This window comes from Ranitomeya variabilis, chromosome 1 (genome assembly GCF_051348905.1).
Source record: "Ranitomeya variabilis isolate aRanVar5 chromosome 1, aRanVar5.hap1, whole genome shotgun sequence".
Classification (NCBI taxonomy): domain Eukaryota; kingdom Metazoa; phylum Chordata; class Amphibia; order Anura; family Dendrobatidae; genus Ranitomeya; species Ranitomeya variabilis.
In genome coordinates this window covers 63,108,021-63,128,329 of record NC_135232.1, presented here as the reverse complement: position 1 = coordinate 63,128,329, position 20,309 = coordinate 63,108,021, and the positions used below count along the sequence as shown (strand labels likewise).

Here is a 20,309-nt window from a genome sequence, read left to right as displayed (position 1 = left end):
TCACTGACCGTGCAGCTAAACCACTCACTAGAGATCAGTGACATCACTGACCGTGCAGCCTATCCACTACTAGAGATCAGTTACATCACTGACCGTGCAGCCTATCCACTCACTAGAGATCAGTGACCTCACTGACCGTGCAGCGTATCCATTCACTAGAGATCAGAGACATCACTTATAGTGTACCCTATCCATTCACTAGAGATTGATGACATCACTGAGAATACAGCCTATCCATTCACTATAGATTGGTGACATCACTGGAAATGCAGCCTATCCATTCACTAGAGACTGGTGACATCCCTGAGAATGCAGCCTATCCATTCACTAGAGACTGGTGTCATCACTGGGAATACAGCCTATCCATTCACTAGAGACTGGTGACATCACTGGGAATACAGCCTATCCATTCACTAGAGACTGGTGACATCATTGAGAATGTAGCCTATCCATTCATTAGAGACTGGTGACATCACTGAGAATGCAGCCTATCCATTCACTAGAGACTGGTGACATCACTGAGAATGCAACCTAATCATTCACTAGAGACTGGTGACATCACTGATCGTGCAGCCTATCCACTCACTAGAGATCAGTGACATCACTGACCGTGCAGCCTATCCACTCACTAGAGATCAGTGATCTCACTGACCGTGCAGCCTATCCACTCACTAGAGATCAGTGACATCACTGACCGTGCAGCCTATCCACTCACTAGAGATCAGTGATCTCACTGACCGTGCAGCCTATCCATTCACTAGAGATCAGAGACATCACTTATAGTGTAGCCTATCCATTCACTAGAGATTGATGACATCACTGAGAATGTAGCCTATCCATTCACTACAGACTGGTGACATCACTGAGAATGCAGCCTATCCACTCACTAGAGACTGGTGACATCACTGACTGTGCAGCCTATCCACTCACGAGGGATCAGTGACATCACTGACCGTGCAGCATATCCATTCACTAGAGATCAGAGACATCACTTATAGTGTAGCCTATCCATTCACTAGAGATTGATGACATCACTGAGAATGTAGCCTATCCATTCACTAGAGACTGGTGACATCACTGAGAATGCAGCCTATCCACTCACTAGAGACTGGTGACATCACTGAGAATGCAGCCTATCCATTCACTAGAGACTGGTGACATCACTAGGAACGTAGCCTATCCATTCACTAGAGACTGGTGACATCACTGAGAATGCAGCCTATCCACTCACTAGAGACTTGTGACATCACTGACCGTGCAGCCAATCCATTCACTATAGATTGGTGATATCACTGAGAATACAGCCTATCCATTCACTATAGATTGGTGACATCACTGGGAATGCAGCCTATCCATTCACTAGAGACTGGTGACATCACTGAGAATGCAGCCTATCCATTCACTAGAGACTGGTGACATCACTGGGAATACAGCCTATCTATTCACTAGAGACTGGTGACATCACTGAGAATGTAGCCTATCCATTCACTAGAGACTGGTGACATCACTGAGAATGCAGCCTATCCATTCACTAGAGACTGGTGACATCACTGAGAATGCAAGCTAATCATTTACTAGAGACTGGTGACATCACTGAGAATGCAGCCTATCCACTCACTAGAGACTGGTGACATCACTGACTGTGCAGCCTATCCACTCACGAGGGATCAGTGACATCACTGAACGTGCAGCATATCCATTCACTGGAGATCAGAGACATCACTTATAGTGTAGCCTATCCATTCACTAGAGATTGATGATATCACTGAGAATGTAACCTATTCATTCACTAGAGAATGGTGACATCACTGAGAATGCAGCCTATCCACTCACTAGAGACTGGTGACATCACTGACCGTGCAGCCAATCCATTCACTATAGATTGGTGACATCACTGAGAATACAGCCTATCCATTCACTATAGATTGGTGACATCACTGGGAATACAGCCTATCCATTCACTAGAGACTGGTGACATCACTGAGAATGTAGCCTATCCATTCACTAGAGACTGGTGACATCACTGAGAATGCAACCAAATCATTCACTAGAAACTGGTGACATCACTGAGAATGTAGCCTATCCATTCACTAGAGACTGGTGACATCACTGAGAATGCAGCCTATCCATTCACTAGAGACTGGTGACATCACTAGGAATGCAGCCTATCCATTCACTAGAGACTGATGACATCACTGACAATACAGCCTATCCATTCACTAGAGACTGGTGACATCACTGGAATGTAGCCTACACATTCACTAGTGACTGGTGACATCACTGGGAATGTAGCCTATCCATTCACTAGAGACTGGTGACATCACTGGGAATGCAGCCTATCCATTCACTAGAGACTGATGACATCACTGAGAATACAGCCTATCCATTCACTAGAGACTGGTGACATCACTGGAATGTAACCTATCCATTCACTAGTGACTGGTGACATCACTGAGAATGCAGCCTATCCATTCACTAGAGACTGGTGACATCACTGGGAATGTAGCCTATCCATTCACTAGAGACTGGTGACATCACTGGAATGTAGCCTATCCACTCACTAGTGACTGGTGACATCACTGAGAATGTAGCCTATCCATTCACTAGTGACTGGTGACATCACTGGAATGTAGCCTATCCACTAACTAGTGACTGGTGACATCACTGGAATGTAGCCTATCCATTCACTAGTGACTGGTGACATCACTGAGAATGCAGCCTATCCATTCACTAGAGACTGGTGACATCACTGGGAATGTAGCCTATCCATTCACTAGAGACTGGTGACATCACTGGAATGTAGCCTATCCATTCACTAGTGACTGGTGACATCACTGAGAATGTAGCCTATCCATTCACTAGAGACTGGTGACATCACTGGGAATGTAGCCTATCCATTCACTAGAGACTGGTGACATCACTGGAATGTAGCCTATCCATTCACTAGAGACTGGTGACATCACTGGAATGTAGCCTATCCATTCACTAGAGACTGGTGACATCACTGGAATGTAGCCTATCCATTGACAATAGAGAGTGGTGATAAATACTGAACTTTAGTTCCGATCTGTTTTCGTACCTTCACGTGGAGTATAAACTATCTTATTGTCCTATTTCTTCAATTTTCCACTTTTTCTTTCCGCAGACTCGCCGTATATCATTTATAACTGTTGCGAGTCAATCATTCACCGTGTAGAAAAAAGAAAAGCTGGAGAACATTTACTTCCATAAGTGCTCACTGCGACTTTTTTTTGTACTTTGTGTGTTTTATCATAATGCTAAGCCTGCAACATTTACTCATTTGCTTCAATATTCATGCACAGCTGATACATGACGGAACCACACAAGAAAGTCTTGCTGCTGTAACAGCAGGTGGGTTAATATAGAAAACCGTGAAGGCTGCTTTCCAGCTGGAGTTTTTGGCTTATGTTACATTACTGGCAATTATCAGGCCATCAAACTGCTTCAATTCTTCGTTGCAACTTCAATGATTTTTTTTTTTTTGGTGTCCTGTCATGCCGGCCGAGGATATCTGTGGATGAACGCGGAGACGATTTATGAAAATAAAATGCATTTAGAAGGAAGCTCCATCTTGTGTGTTTTTCGCTTACATTCCCTCAATGAGGAATTGCAGTTAATATACATATGGCAGGTCACCAATTGCTTAATTTTAATCATTCTTTCTTAGCTCTCCCCGCAGAAGAGTCATTTATCAGTGAAGGTCTGACAGGAAGCAACACCACCGGTGTTCGCCGGCCGCAAGTACTCAGCGCAACGTAATCACTTTAGGTCCTAGTCAGTGAGGGAAGGTTTGGCCCATTTCCCATTAAATAGTAAATGCGCGGCTTTCGGAAAAATCATTGGGCTTAACTACATAAAAGAAATATCAGATAGAATATTGGAAGCAGCCAAAAATAAAGGCACGCCATTGGGATCCAGAGACGAGATCTGATTGGTTGGTAGTCAAAAGCGTAAATTGGGCTCGGTAAAAACTCTGAGAAGGAGCCCCAGACTATCATACGCCATTTATAACAGTGGCATCTTCCTGCGCTTCCGAGCTGCTTTTTGGCTCCTGTCGGCTCCAGGGTCCAGATTTACTGTTATACGTGCTCTGCTCCCTTCCACAATCCGATAGTTATGCAGTGAGAATGTTCTGGTCATTCTCAAACTGTTGTAAAATGAGAATGATCTCTGGTCTAATTTTATTTTACTTAACATATTTAGATTTTCTCTTTAACAACTCTTATGTATAAAGGGGTTGTCTGAGACTTTATCACTGATGGCCTATACTTAGGATAGGACATGAATGCCTAATTGTTGGGGGTGCGAGATCCGGCAACCCCAATGATCAGCTGATTCTGGTGGCACTGGCCGTGGACTTCATATCAGCCCCTATTTAAATCAATAAGAGGTAGATGTGCAGTACCCGGCCGTGGCCACTGTTCCATGCTGTGCAGCTCCGTAACTGAGCAGTTCTGGTCATTGCCAACAGCGATCTGGAACAGTGGATCGACGGGGTGCCCGGTGTCACACGTCCGCCAATCAGACATTCATGACCTATTCTAAGGATAGGTCATCAATGATAAAGTCCAGGACAGACCCCTTTAATTTACAAAGAAAAAGATCTATTTTCTTTAAAATAAATATGCTCAACCCTCTTTGTAATCTATCATCCACGACAACTGTGATTATTAATCCATTCCATGATGGATATAACTTTAGTTCTAGTTTTCCTAGCAGAAATTCATTAAATTATAGCAAACTGTTTGCAAAGCCTTCAGAGTGACTGCAATTCTCATCATAACCACCAGGTGTCCACATTTAGACACATTTAGCGTAATCGTCTCCCAACAGAGTGTCACAAAATCATGTTTTTATTTTTAAAGCTGGTCCTGTTAAGCCACACATCTCAGGGTGCGCTGATATCTCCACATTAGTAATTTAATGCGGCCGGGGACCCATTAGGGACACATTTTCATTATAACCTCTGCAACCTGTATTGTTATAGTTTATATATATAAGTATCACTGAAGGTAATGCTGCCCAGATCGGACACTGGTGCTCAGTGTTTCCAGCGTCTCCCACCGGTTGTATTGCAGGATAAAGAGGGACCCCGCTATTAAACATACTATCATAGTAAGCGCTATCTCCGGCAGGAATCATTCCCTTTAACGTTAAAATATAGGACAATTTCATTTCCACTGAAGAAAAAAATACATTAAAATTCACGGCACAGGGCTGCACGCTTGATAAGAGACATATGAAAGGGTTTTCTTTTTTATTCCCTTTGTACTTCCAGACTGTGCAAACACCCCGTGGGATTACATTTTTGGAATGATACAATGAGCTGACAGTGGTCGTTTGTGCTGGAGGAAGGTGTGGACTGTTTGCTCTGTGCCTGGCGGGGAGAGATTTCCTACAAATAAAGAAAATAAAGAAAATGGAAACGTTAAAAGTAAAACTTTTGTGATGAGAAAAGGGGGAGTAACTGTATAGGTGCAAGAGTTTATTTTTTTAATATTATTTCTGGATTGTATTTTTTGTGACTATTTTGTATTTTTGCAGTCACTGTATAATCAATATGTGTGTGTGGAAATGAAAACAGAGAAGACTGGAAGATAGATATAATAGAAAGTGAGAGAAAGGAAGAAAAGAAAGAAAGAAAGAAAGAAAGAGAGAAAGAAAGAAAAATAAAAAAAGAAAAAGAAAAGAAAGAAAAACAAGGAAACAGAATGAAAGAAAGGAAGAGAGAAAAAGAAAATAGAAACAAAGAAAAAGAAGGAAGAGAAAGAAACTAAGAAAGAAGGAAAAATGGAAGAAAGGAAGAGAGGAAAAGGAGGAAAGAAGAAAGAAAGAAAAAGAAATAAAAAAAAGTGAAGCTTGACAAAGGCTCACCTCTATATCTGTCTCCATATCTGACTGAGCACCCCCCCTCATCCTCCTCCCATCAATCCAAGGCTGGTTTCACTGAGTACTGGGCCCTACCTGCCCTTTAAATTAGTAGACACAGAGGGGCATATCTTATAGAAATGGATCCCTTGAAGCAAAGTTATCCTTGTCTTGGCTGGTGGGCTCTCAGTTTATAAAGATAGCCTATCTGGCAGTAATGCAGTTTACGTTTCACATATTCCCGTGCCTGTGGCTTTACTTCTGTGCATTCAGTTTCCTACAGAACCTAAGCTACATGTAGATATTCCTTTTATTGCAGAGTTATTCTGGCAGGTTTCCTATGTACTCTGTGTCAGTCTTCACTTTAGTGGCGGTATTCTATTCTCTCTGGGATGTAGGAAGACCAGGCTAGGCACCCCTCTGCGATTTGCATGGTATGATGAATGCATATAATATCATATATAAGAACCTGTCGGCTATTATCAGCGGGCTCGGCTCTTCGGCATGTGCGCTCTACGAGGACTCCTGGGGTCGCCCTTTCAGCTGTGGGGTATCGCAGACATTTTGTACTATTTAGCAGCAGGCTGTGCTCTGGAGAATAGAACCTCACACTTGCCGGTGTGTGTAGCCGGGATCTCCAGCCCCCATATCCACATTAGTGTCGACTTCTTCCACTAATGGTTTTCCGATACGAAGCGGTGCTCTGATTTGGCACACAATGCAACTTTAAATGACACAATATTTACAAAGTAGCGGGAGATAAATGACAGGGGCCGCAGCTCTTACATCAGCAATACAGGTGGAAACACCAATGAGCCGACATTATCCACCACATCGGGGACTACTGTACAGTATAGCACCGGATACGGGAAGGGGGGACATGCTGGGAAGGACCTGTGATCACATATGGGGTCCACACACTTGGATTTTGGCTGGGGAGGTTTTGGCATAAATCACTGCCAATAGAAAAACGGATACGTGGTGTCACGAGGGGAAAGACGTAATACGTTGCGGCAATTCCAGCATTTTCTAGCATGGTCGTCTTATGAATGTCATGGATGGCTCGAGAACACTGCGCGTGGTGGTCCTAGAGAGGGTTTATCTGTCCTGGTCCATAGATGTGGTTCTCAGCAGTGTACACCCTTTAGGCCAAGTCATGAATAAGGGTTAACCACTTTTGTTTTCTTTAGAAAACTGACTGAGTTCCACTTTTTTTTTTAGGAACGTTAACCTGTCAAGCTTTTTTTTGGATGACCTCAGGCTTCTGAAAAGGAAGAAAGTCAGAAGGCACCATGACCCAAACCCCGGAGAGACAAGAATCTGCCGTACTCTCCCACCTTGGTCTAGCGCTGGATCTCAGTCCCTGCTCCTGGTCTTTTTGGTGTCTGCAGCGTTGACATCAAATTGCAGCTTTAAGTGGTTATTCATGCCATCAGCTCGGGTGGAAACACTGAGCTCACTGCCAATAACACTGACTCCTGCACCAAAAAACCCTCAGAAGATCATAAATGTCTTTCCAGGACGATTGTTTCATACCTTTTCAGGGCATTCTGGGCTCCGCTCCCATTTCCTGGGTCCGCTGCCTTCTGCTGTGCTCCCGGTCAGGTTTTGTAGGTTGCCTGGCATGGATGAATGACATTATCTCCCTAGACCTATTAAAGGCCCAGACTTTAACCCCTTCATGACCCAGCCTATTTTGGCCTTAATGACCTGGCCGTTTTTTGCAATTCTGACCAGTGTCCCTTTATGAGGTAATAACTCAGGAACGCTTCAACGGATCCTAGCGATTCTGAGATTGTTTTTTCGTGACATATTGGGCATCATGTTAATGTTAAATTTAGGTCAATAATTTCTGAGTTTATTTGTGAAAAAAACGGAAATTTGGCGAAAATTTTGAAAATTTTGCAATTTTCACATTTTTTATTTTTATTCTGTTAAACCAGAGAGTTATGTGACACAAAATAGTTAATAAATAACATTTCCCACATGTCTACTTTACATCAGCACAATTTTGGAAACAAATTTTTTTTTTGCTAGGAAGTTATAAGGGTTAAAATTTGACCAGTGATTTCTCATTTTTACAACAAAATTTACAAAACCATTTTTTTTAGGGACCACCTCACATTTGAAGTCTTTTTGAGGGTTCTATATGGCTGAAAATACCCAAAAGTGACACCATTCTAAAAACTGCACCCCTCAAGGTGCTCAAAACCACATTCAAGAAGTTTATTAACCCTTCAGGTGTTTCACAGCAGCAGAAGCAACATGGAAGTAAAAAATGAACATTTAACTTTTTAGTCACAAAAATGATTTTTAGCAACAATTTTTTTATTTTCCCAAGGGTAAAAGGAGAAACTGGACCACGAACGATGTTGTCCAATTTGTCCTGAGTACGCTGATACCTCATATATGGGGGTAAACCACTGTTTGGGCGCACGGCAGGGCTCGGAAGGGAAGGAGCACCATTTGACTTTTTGAATGAAAAATTATCTCCATCACTAGCGGACACCATGTCACGTTTGGAGAGCCCCTGTGTGCCTAAACATTGGAGCTCCCCCACAAGTGACCCCATTTTGGAAACTAGACCCCCCAAGGAACTTATCTAGAAGCATAGTGAGCACTTTAAACCCTCAGGTGCTTCACAAATTGATCCGTAAAAATGAAAAAGTACTTTTTTTTCACAAAAAAATTATTTTAGCCTCAATTTTTTCATTTTCACATGGGCAACAAGATAAAATGGATCGTAAAATTTGTTGGACAATTTCTCCTGAGTACACCGATACCTCACATGTGGGGGTAAACCACTGTTTGGGCACATGGTAAGGCTCGGAAGGGAAGGAGCGCCATTTGACTTCTTGAATGAAAAATTATCTCCATCGCTAGTGGACACCATGTCACGTTTGGAGAGCCCCTGTGTGCCTAAACATTGGAGCTCCCCCACAAGTGACCCCATTTTGGAAACTAGACCCCCCAAGGAACTTATCTAGAAGCATAGTGAGCACTTTAAACCCTCAGGTGCTTCACAAATTGATCCGTAAAAATGAAAAAGTACTTTTTTTTCACACAAAATTTATTTTAGCCTCAATTTTTTCACTTTCACATGGGCAACAGGATAAAATGGATCCTAAAATGTGTTGGACAATTTCTCCTGAGTACACCGATACCTCACATGTGGGGGTAAACCACTGTTTGGGCACATGGTAAGGCTCGGAAGGGAAGGAGCGCCATTTGACTTTTTGAATGGAAAATTAGCTCCAATTGTTAGCGGACACCATGTCGCGTTTGGAGAGCCCCTGTGTGCCTAAACATTGGAGCTCCCCTACAAGTGACCCCATTTTGGAAACTAGACCCCCAAGGAACTTATCTAGATGCATAGTGAGCACTTAAAACCCCCAGGTGCTTCACAGAAGTTTATAACGCAGAGCCGTGAAAATAAAAAATAATTTTTCTTTCCTCAAAAATGATTTTTAGCCCGGAATTTTTTATTTTCCCAAGGGTAATAGGAGAAATTGGACCACAAATGTTGTTGTCCAGTTTGTCCTGAGTACGATGATACCCCATATGTGGGGGTAAACCACTGTTTGGGCGCACGGCAGGGCTCGGAAGGGAAGGCACGCCATTTGGCTTTTTGAATGGAAAATTAGCTCCAATCATTAGCGGACACCATGTCGCGTTTGGAGAGCCCTTGTGTGCCTAAACATTGGAGCTCCCCCACAAGTGACCCCATTTTGGAAACTAGACCTCCCAAGGAACTAATCTAGTTGTGTGGTGAGCACTTTGATCTCCCAAGTGCTTCACAGAAGTTTATAACGCAGAGCCATGAAAATAAAAAATAATTTTTCTTTTCTCAAAAATTATTTTTTAGCCCACAATTTTTTATTTTCCCAAGGGTAACAGGAGAAATTGGATGCCAAAAGTTGTTGTCCAGTTTCTCCTGAGTACGCTGATACCCCATATGTGGGGGTAAACCAATGTTTTGGCACACGTCGGGGTTCGGAAGGGAAGTAGTGACGTTTTCAAATGCAGACTTTGATGGAATGCTCTGCGTGCGTCAGGTTGCATTTGCAGAGCCCCTGATGTGCCTAAACAGTAGGAACTCCCCACAAGTGACCCCATTTTGGAAACTAGACCCCCAAGGGAACTTATCTAGATGTGTGGTGAGCACTTTGAACCCCCAAGTGCTTCACAGAAGTTTATAACGCAGAGCCATGAAAATAATAAATGTATTTCCTTTCCTCAAAAATATTTTTTTAGCCCACAATTTTTTATTTTCCCAAGGGTAACAGGAGAAATTTGACCCCAAAAGTTGTTGTCCAGTTTCTCCTGAGTACGCTGATACCCCATATGTGGGGGTAAACCACTGTTTGGGCACATGCCGGGGCTCGGAAGGGAAGTAGTGATGTTTTGGAATGCAGACTTTGATGGAATGGTCTGCGGGCATCATGTTACGTTTGCAGAGCCCCTGATGTGCCTAAACGGTAGAAACCCCCCACAAGTGACCCCATTTTGGAAACTAGACCCTCCAAGGAACTTATCTAGATGTGTGGTGAGCACGTTCAACCCCCAAGAGCTTCACAGAAGTTTACAACGCAGAGCCGTGAAAATAAAAAATCATTTTTCTTTCCTCAAAAAAGATGTTTTAGCAAGCAATTTTTTATTTTCCCAAGGGTAACAGGAGAAATTTGACCCCAAAAGTTGTTGTCCAGTTTCTCCTGAGTACGCTGATACCCCATATGTGGGGGTAAACCACTGTTTGGGCGCACGTCAGGGCTCGGAAGGGAAGTAGTGACATGTGAAATGCAGACTGATGGAATGGTCTGTGGGCGTCATGTTGCATTTGCAGAGCCCCTGATGTGCCTAAACAGTAGAAACACCCCACAAGTGACCCCATTTTGGAAACTAGACCCCCCAAGGAACTTATCTAGATGTGTGGTGAGCACTTTCAACCCCCAAGTGTTTCACAGAAGTTTATAACGCAGAGTCGTGAAAATAAAAAATAATTGTTCTTTCCTCAAAAATTATGTTTTAGCAAGTAATTTTTTATTTTTGCAAGGGTAAAAGGAGAAATTGGACCCCAATAGTTGTTGCCCAGTTTGTCCTGAGTACGCTGGTACCCCATATGTGGGGTTAAACTACTGTTTGGGCGCACGTCGGGGCTTGGAAGGGAGGGAGCACCATTTGACTTTTTGAACGCAAGATTGGCTGGAATCAATGGTGGCGCCATGTTACGTTTGTAGACCCCTGATGTGCCTAAACAGTGGAAACCCCTCAATTCTAACTTCAACGCTAACCCCAACACACCCCTAACCCTAATCCCAACTGTAGCCATAACCCTAATCACAACCCTAACCCCAACACACCCCTAACCACAACCCTAACCCCAACACAGCCGTAACCCTAATCCCAACCCTAACCCTAACCCTAATCCCAACCCTTACCCTAATCCCAACCCTAACCACAACTGTAACCCCAACACACCCCTAACCCTATCCGTAACCCTAACCACAAGCCTAATCTTAACCCTATTTCCAACCCTAGCCCTAATTCCAACCCTAACTCTAATTCCAACCCTAACCCTAAGGCTATGTGCCCACGTTGCGGATTCGTGTGAGATTTTTCCGCACGATTTTTGAAAAATCTGCAGGTAAAAGGCACTGCGTTTTACCTGCGGATTTACAGCGGATTTACAGTGTTTTTTTGTGCGGATTTCACCTGCGGATTCCTATTGAGGAACAGGTGTAAAACGCTGCGGAATTCGCACAAAGAATTGACATGCTGCGGAAAATACAACGCAGCGTTTCCGCACGGAATTTTCCGCACCATGGGCACAGCGGATTTGGTTTTCCATAGGTTTACATGGTACTGTAAACCTCATGGAAAACTGCTACGAATTCGCAGCGGCCAATCCGCTGCAGATCCGCGGCCAATCCGCTGCGCATCCGCGGCCAATCCGCTGCGAATCCGCAGCCAAATCCGCACTGTGTGCACATGCCCTAACCCTACCCCTAACCCTAACCCTATCCCTAACCCTAACTCTAGTTCTAACCCTAACCCTAGTGGAAAAAGAAAAAAAATATTTTCTATTTTTTATTATTGTCCCTACCTATGGGGGTCATAAAGGGGGGGGGGGTTATTTATTATTTTTTTATTTTGATCGCTGTGATAGAACCTATCACAGCGATCAAAATGTACTTGTAACGAATCTGCTGGCCGGCAGATTCGGCGGGCGCACTGCGCATGCGCCCGCCATTTTGGAAGATGGCGGCGCCCATGGGGAAGACGGACGGGCACTGGGAGCCTCGGTAAGTATAAGGGGGGGGAGATCGGGGCACGGGGGGGCGTCGGAGCACAGGGGGGTGGCATAGGAGCACGGGGGGAGCGGACAGGAGGACGGGGGAGCGGAGCACAGGACGGAGGGGACTACGGGACAGATCGGTGGCTTGGGGGGGCGATCGGTGGGGTGGGGGGGCTCACATCAGGGTTTCCAGCCATGGCCAATGATATTGCAGCATCGGCCATGGCTGGATTGTAATATTTCACCAGTTTTTTAGGTGAAATATTACAAATCGCTCTGATTGGCAGTTTCACTTTCAACAGCCAATCAGAGCGATCGTAGCCACGGGGGGTGAACCCCCCCTGGGCTGAAGTACCACTCCCCCTGTCCCTGCAGATCGGGTGAAATTGGAGTTAACCCTTTCACCCGATCTGCAGGGACGCGATCATTCCATGACGCCACATAGGCGTCATGGGTCGGATTGGCACGGGTTTTCATGACGCCTACGTGGTGTCATGGGTCGGGAAGGGGTTAAGGTTACTGGAGTTCCCAGCTGATGGGACACCTGGAGGTTGTGAGCTAAACTTACCAGAGTTCACAGCCTCCAGATGTTCCAGCAGCTAGGAACTCCAGTAATGTTTAAATCTCCCTTAAAGGCTCCCTTAAGGTTTCCGGGCCTCACAGCTGTCGGGAGACGCAATGGCTGTGAACTCTGGTAATCTAAAGGTGTGAACTGAGGTGATGTCAGTATGGTTAGCTCAGTTCACAGAGGCCATTTCCCATGAGGGCAAGAGCAGGTGCCAGACTGATGACGAGTGGTGAAGTCACCACTTATTAGTCTAGCACTTGTGCTGCCCTCGTGAGAACCAGCCAATGTGAATTGAGGTAACCTCACAAACATCAGCTCAGTTCACGGCGGCCTTTTCTCGTAGAGATCCGGCAGTGGCTGCTGCACTAGTCTCTGAACGGGCTCCATAGACAGGACGAAGAAGATGGGGATCGTCACTTTTTTGGGTAATAAATGGGTGAAAGAGGGAACTTCAAGGGTAGTGATTTTTACAAATATAGGACTTTTGTATGTTTGTGTTTCTTTCTTTTGACTACGGGGTTCGTAATGGGGATGTCTGACAGCACCTCTCCATTACTAATCCCTGGGCATGATGTCAGCAAACATTACACAGCTGAAATGAACCCCAAAACCATTACCCCAGTTGCCACGACACAGGGCAACTGGGAAGAGCTGAGGCTTAGTGCCAGAATTGGCGCATCTAATGGATTCACCATTTCTGGGGTGGCTGAGGACTAGTCTTATTAGGCTGAGGAGGGGCAAATATCAATGGCCCTTGCCAGCCTATTAATATCAGCCCGCAGCTCTCTGCTAAGCCTTAGCTGGTTATTAGAAATAGGAGGAACCCCACATCATTTTTTTCGGGTCCTCCATTTTTAATAACCAGCAAAGGCAAAGCAAACAGCTGCAGTCTGACATTTTTGATTAATTAAGAGAAATTTTCATTTGCACCAAATCGAATTTGCTGAATTGAGTAAATCTGCTCAAGCCTAATTTCCGGAGATTCGTTCATCTCTGGTGGTGTGAAATGTGCTCAGAAGTATAGAGACGATCAAGTGGGGTCAAATAAATATGGGGGTTTGGCTGACAAAACCATTGGTATTCCATCCCCCCCCGTAGACAGTTTGCCCACCCGTGACCTGGAAGCCATGAGTACAGAGATGAGATGAGAATATGGGGTAATCCATTACTTTGCTGCCGGTGTTGACTGCCTGTGTATTTCTGCCTCGCCACTCCTTGATGATGGATGTTCAAGGCCTTGACTTTGGCTGCATAAACTTTGTAGATGAAAAGCCATTAGTGACATCCTACAGCTGAGAGTCAATACTTCTTAATTAGAAACTTAAAAAAACCTCCCCCTTTTCCAATTTGTATGTCGCTTGGGGCCTTACTCGTATTCTAGTCCCTTTGTAACGCACACATCATAATTTGTCATTGCCAACCTGAAGTGGTGGCACTGTACAGGGAACTTTGTGGGCTCAGGCAGGAGGAAAAATGTTGGAAAGTGAGAAAAAGTAATTTCCTTGGAGCTACAATTTACCCGCATGTACCCCCTACCAAAGCAGAATATTGTCAATATGCATACCGCTCTAATATGTCCAGGAACTGTCCCTATTCTGATGCTTTGTAACTTGCTATCCACTCTTCATCACCATCATCATCATTCTGCCAGTACTGTAGGTGCTGGAACTTCCTTTAATTCACTTCCCAGACAACATTGCTCCTGCCATTGTTTAATGGCCCGCTTGTCCTTAACCGAAAGCCTGCCTCTCTTTTATGCCTGTATCCAGTTTGACAGGCATTCTCCTCCTAGGGGTCAGTACTTTGAAAAAGCTACAAAAGTGGGATCAAAGACATCTATTATGCATTATTTTAACATTGTGCTAATATATTTTAGGAAGAAAATCTGCGTACATAAACCTGTTTATTAGTGTGTAGATGACAAGTAGGACATGCATACAATAAGACTGGAAATGCAGTCAACTTTCATCCTGAACCTCAACTTCCTACAATGCAAAATGATGCTTTATTTCTACGTTAGCAAAACCCTCAACATGCTGCAATTCACATCTCAGCCACTGGGTGGTCACATAGAAACACATGATGTAACATAGACAGCTCCAAGCAGAATTGCAAAAAAAATCATGTTTTTTTTTCTTACAAATATATATTTTTACATCTATCTATCTATCTATCTATCTATCTATCTATCTATCTATCTATCTATCTATCTATCTATTTATCTATCTATTATCTATCTATTATCTATCATCTATCTATTATCTATTTATCTAACATTGATCTACCTATTATCTATCTATTATCTATCTGTTATCTATCTATTATCTATCATCTATCTATTATCTATTTATCTAACATTGATCTATCTATTATCTATCTATCTATTATCTGTCTATTATCTATCTATCTAACATATCTCTATTATCTATATATTATCTGCCTATTATCTATCTATCTATCTATCTATCTATCTATCTATCTATCTATCTATCTATCTATCTATCTATCTATTATCTATCTATTTATCATCTATCTATTATCTATATATCTATCTATTTATCTATCTATTATACATCTATACTTTTTTATTATAATTATATATATATTTTTTTAGAATATCTTGAGCCAAAATGAAAAAATGAATGGAGAGGAAGAACGCTTTTTTATACATGATGATAATCCCAGACTGTTAGGCATAATATAGATAAAAGTGACTGGTTAAGCAGTGTTAAAAATAATTCTAGAGATAGGAGCTCTATGCATGGCAGCCTGGCAGTTTTTAATAGGGATTCTGTGGACAGGTTTTTCACTCTCCGCTCTACCAGATCACAGGGGTTGAAATTTCCTTAATTGTTTAACCCCTGTAAAAGGATCTGGTCTTGGTTTGCAGACACAGAGCAGCTGCTGGCTGGTGGAGTAAGCTGGCAAAGGAAGGGTCATCAAGGGGAGTCATTACCAAGAGATCAACGTCAGGGGCAGAATTGCAATACATACGGGTGGTCAGAATATGAGCCGAGGTCAGAAAACAGCAATCATTTCTAGCACCTTTGGAGCAGAGAACAGGGATGTGGACCAGGTCAAGCAGAGTGTATAACCGGCAGTTGGAGGAGGAAAGCTAGGAGATTAAAGGGCCACTGTCACCCCCCCAGCCGTTATAAACTAAAAGAGCCGCCTTGTGCAGCAGTAATGCTGCAGTCTAACAAGGTGGCTCTTTTAGTTTTTGATTCAAGCGTTTTAAAAATTGGCCACACATACCAGATATTATACCTGGAGGCGGTCCGAAGCGTCCTGTATGAATCCCCCAACTGCCGTCACTCTTCTCTTCAGGGCCGATGGTACCCGCCCCCTGAGCGCTGTTATCGTCTGAAATCCGGCGCCTGCGCTGTGCGTGCCTGCCTGGGGCCTGCGCAGTGTTCATTGTCAGTGCGGCCACCTGAATCCCCCGCCCCGCACTGTTATTCATTATGCACAGTGCGGGGCTGGGGTTCCTGGGAAGGCTGGGGAGCGTCGGAGCTGGGGAGCGTCTAAACAGCGCAGTGCGCATGCCCAGGAACCCCAGCCCCGCACTGTGCATAATGAATAACACAGTGCGGGGCGGGGGATTCAGGTGGCCGCACTGACAATGAACACTGCGCAGGCCCCAGGCAGGCACGCACAGCGCAGGCGCCGGATTTCAGACGATAACAGCGCTCAGGGGGCGGGGACCATCGGCCCTGAAGAGAAGAGTGACGGCAGTTGGGAGATTCATACAGGACGCTTCGGACCGCCTCCAGGTATAATATCTGGTATGTGTGGCCAATTTTTAAAACGCTTTTTTGAGGTAATAAATGAATCAAAAACTAAAAGAGCCACCTTGTTAGACTGCAGCATTACTGCTGCACAAGGTGGCTCTTTTAGTTTATAACGGCTGGAGGGGGGTGACAGTGGCCCTTTAAGTAGTAAAGATCTCAGAATGAAGTTAGTTAGAAGACAAAGTCAGGAAAGTAACCATCATCTCCCTGCCAGGATGTCACCACTAGTCCCAGAAGAGCAATCCTGCCCATCTTCTGCTGAACTTTCACCCATCATTGCTTACAAGGAAGTCGTGGCCTGGTGACAGAAGCAGCGGGGACAAGTACAGATGTGAACACTACGGGGGTCTAGATAGTAGTTGTGTTAGATCTTTAAGGGTCAATCTAGTGACACATGGCAGTGATGTCATGCGCTGCTCGTGCCTACGTCAGAAGAGCTAGAGAAGAATTTAGGGTCTGAGAAAAGCGTCAGAAGAGGTGTTTAATTAGGATGTCAAGAAGTTTAAATTTCCTATAGCTGGTGCCATTAACAAATCCTTTTGGTTTTTTGAAGAAATACTTACAATGTTTTCTGAAGGATTCTTGTATTCTGCGCTTCCTCGGGCATCAGCTGCCAACGCGGCGTCATCTGTGTAACATATTGGTGACATCTGTCTAATGATTCTTGTAACGAGCATTTGTTCCTTTGTTCTAAGATGTTTTTATTTAATTTCTATCTATGGTAATTAGCGGTGACTTAGATTATACAAGTGGTTGATTCAATGGTTTGATGGAAAAGGTCTAAAGTGTCAGTCTGGACTGCAGCCCTGGATGGGAAGAAAAGCCGCCGCAGTCCTGTCCCGCACGGATAAATAAAGCCCATGGTAGCGGCAGGCGGATCAGCGGTCTGCTGGACAGTGATGGTTTGTAATTTGCACAGATTACTGCAAATGCAAAAAGTAAAAGCCGGCTGTCCTTTGATTTGATGGTCGGGTCGATGTGGTCCCCGAAGCCATTACGTGGAAAGTTTTTCTTAGAATACTAAGTCCTGGCATGGGTTTCTGAAAACAAGCCCAGGGAGATGTAATGGATTAATTCTAGCCTTTCACATTCAGAGCTGGAAAGCTGATCGGATCAATACAAATACTCAAGTACCTCTACCTGACCTTAGCTGGGTCTCTTGTAAGCTCAGCATTAACTTAACTGCTCCAAAGGAAAAAAAAAAATCCGCCTTGACCTGTGTGTGAAATATGTGACCAAAGCCACGATGCGACTTCTCAAAGAAAAAGGGATAGAACTGTACCAGAAACTGAGTCATTGAGCACACCGTATACCTAAGGTTAAAGAGCTCATCTGCGGCTTTACATAGGACTGCATGTGCGCAGTGCACAGAAAGTTAATGACGTTGTTCAGCCCTTTTTTAATTTTCTATAACAGGCATCAATTAAAAAAACTATGCTCTCGCACTGATACCCAGTGTTCCTCTACTGGTGCTGCCTGCGACTATCGCCATTCTCAGAGTATTTTTCTTTAAAAATACAGACATGTAACCACTGCAGTCCATCAATAGCCCTTTTATTGACCAGCATGACTAGTGATTGACTGCAGCGGTTACAAGATTTACATCTATTTTTCAACATGAGACCTGATTTATTTTTTCACTATGAGACCAGTTTTATAAACATAACTGGGTCAACAACCCCCTGAAATACCTTTTCAGCTCTTCTACATGTGCATTTTTTTTCATGTTATTACAGAATTTGTGAAAACTTTTACTTCCATGGTGGTGCCACATTCTACCTTCAAAATTCAAGGGTGTAACTATAAGGAGGTGCAAAGCGGGGGCGGACACAGAAAGAAGAGGCATCTGTGCAAGAACAACATATGGGCCCTTTGGAAGTCCAATAGCTCTTCACCTGTATTGTAGGAGGTTGTGGCCCCCATTACCTTTTGGGCCCCTGTGCCGCTACACATGTTGTACCAATCCCCCAGCTTCCTTGAAAATTACAGATATGTGACCACTGGAGCCTATGAATAACCCCGGTATTGACTATTATGACTAGTGATTGACTGCTGGCGGGTGCAGGATGTACAAGATACAATATTCTATTTTTCCCCCTGAACTGTTTTTATTTTTTTCACCATCAAACCTGTTTTTATTTTGTTCACCTTGACGCCTGTTTTTATTTTGTTCACCTTGACGCCTGTCTTTATTTTTTCACCTTGACACCTGTTTTTGTTTTGTTCACCTTGACACCTGTTTTTATTTTGTTCACCTTGACGCCTGTTTTTATTTTGTTCACCTTGACGCCTGTTTTTATTTTTTCACCTTGACACCTGTCTTTATTTTTTCACCTTGACACCTGTTTTTATTTTGTTCACCTTGACACCTGTTTTTATTTTGTTCACCTTGACGTCTGTTTTTATTTTGTTCACCTTGACACCTGTTTTTATTTTGTTCACCTTGACGCCTGTTTTTATTTTGTTCACCTTGACGCCTGTTTTTATTTTGTTCACCTTGACGCCTGTTTTTATTTTTTCACCTTGACACCTGTTTTTATTTTTTCACCTTGACACCTGTTTTTAGCTTGTTCACCTTGACACTTGCTTTTACTTTTTTCACTATGCGACCTGTTTTTATCTTTTTCACCTTGACACCTGTTTTTAGCTTGTTCACCTTGACACCTGTTTTTATTTTGTTCACCCTGACACCTGTTTTTAGTTTTTTTTTTTCACCATGAGACCTGTTTTTCTAAAGAAATATGGTTGGACAATAAATTGCTGTTTCAGCTCTTTTATATGATTTCTACACTCTATCAGAATTTTCAAAAACTTTTATTTCCATGATGTTGCCACATTCAACCATCAGGGGTCTAACTATAATGGGGTGCAAAGCAGGGGCGGACACAAAAAGAGGAGGCTCAATACAAGAACAATACATGGGCCCTTTGGAAGTCTAGTAGCTCGTCACCTGCATTGTAGGTGGTAGTGGACCCACCTTAAATCCTGTACCCCTGTGCCGCTACACATGTTGCACCAATGGTATGTCTGGCCCTGGTGCAAAAGGTGCAGTTGCGCCAAGGCCTTTGTGCCATATGGGGGACAATAGTCACATCGTTCGGTGGGATTTTTCTTTAGTGATTCCATCAATGCGACAATGCGAATATATGCTGCTTTCTCATAAGATACAGCAGAGATGAGTTTGCCATTGAACCCACCACACAGTACTATTTAATAGCGCTATCGGTCATTTGTGGTCTACCATCATCTAATGTAAATGAATGCAGCAGCAGCCTGCAGAACGCTGAGGCACGAGGTATGAGGCTTTCACCGTTGTGAAGAAATATTATATAAAGCATGAATCCTAATGATGCCATCTGCTATGTATTTATTTTCTTATAACTTATTTTCAGGACACCGTAATGAGAGGAGGATCTATGGAGCCGCTCGGAGATGATCTCCCATGTGATGGAGAGCAGCGAGGTTCAGCCTGGTCAGCACTCAACATCACCTTGCATAAATAAGATGAGCTCATCTCATAATTAACAAAGCTGCTTAGTCATAATCACAGGAGGAGAAGAATGAGACTTGGGACCTCGAGAGGAAATATATGCACAGAGCAGAGCGGGCAACTCACAGATATTTATCTATGGACGATCTGGATGTTACACTCAACTGTGTATAGTAAATGTGCAAGTGACACCGAGGCCTGTTATCTGTAATGAACCCTGATACACTACGGCTGCGTCCTCCTTATCTAAGATGGATGATGAACATTGCTACTATT

At 43.6% G+C, this 20,309-nt stretch overlaps 1 protein-coding gene across 29 annotated transcripts in view; it reads right to left on the bottom strand.

Annotated features, from left to right (window-relative positions):
• CELF4 (CUGBP Elav-like family member 4) overlaps nt 1-20,309 on the bottom strand; it is a 1,364,246-nt gene that overhangs the window by 663,241 nt on the left and 680,696 nt on the right. The window lies entirely within an intron of this gene.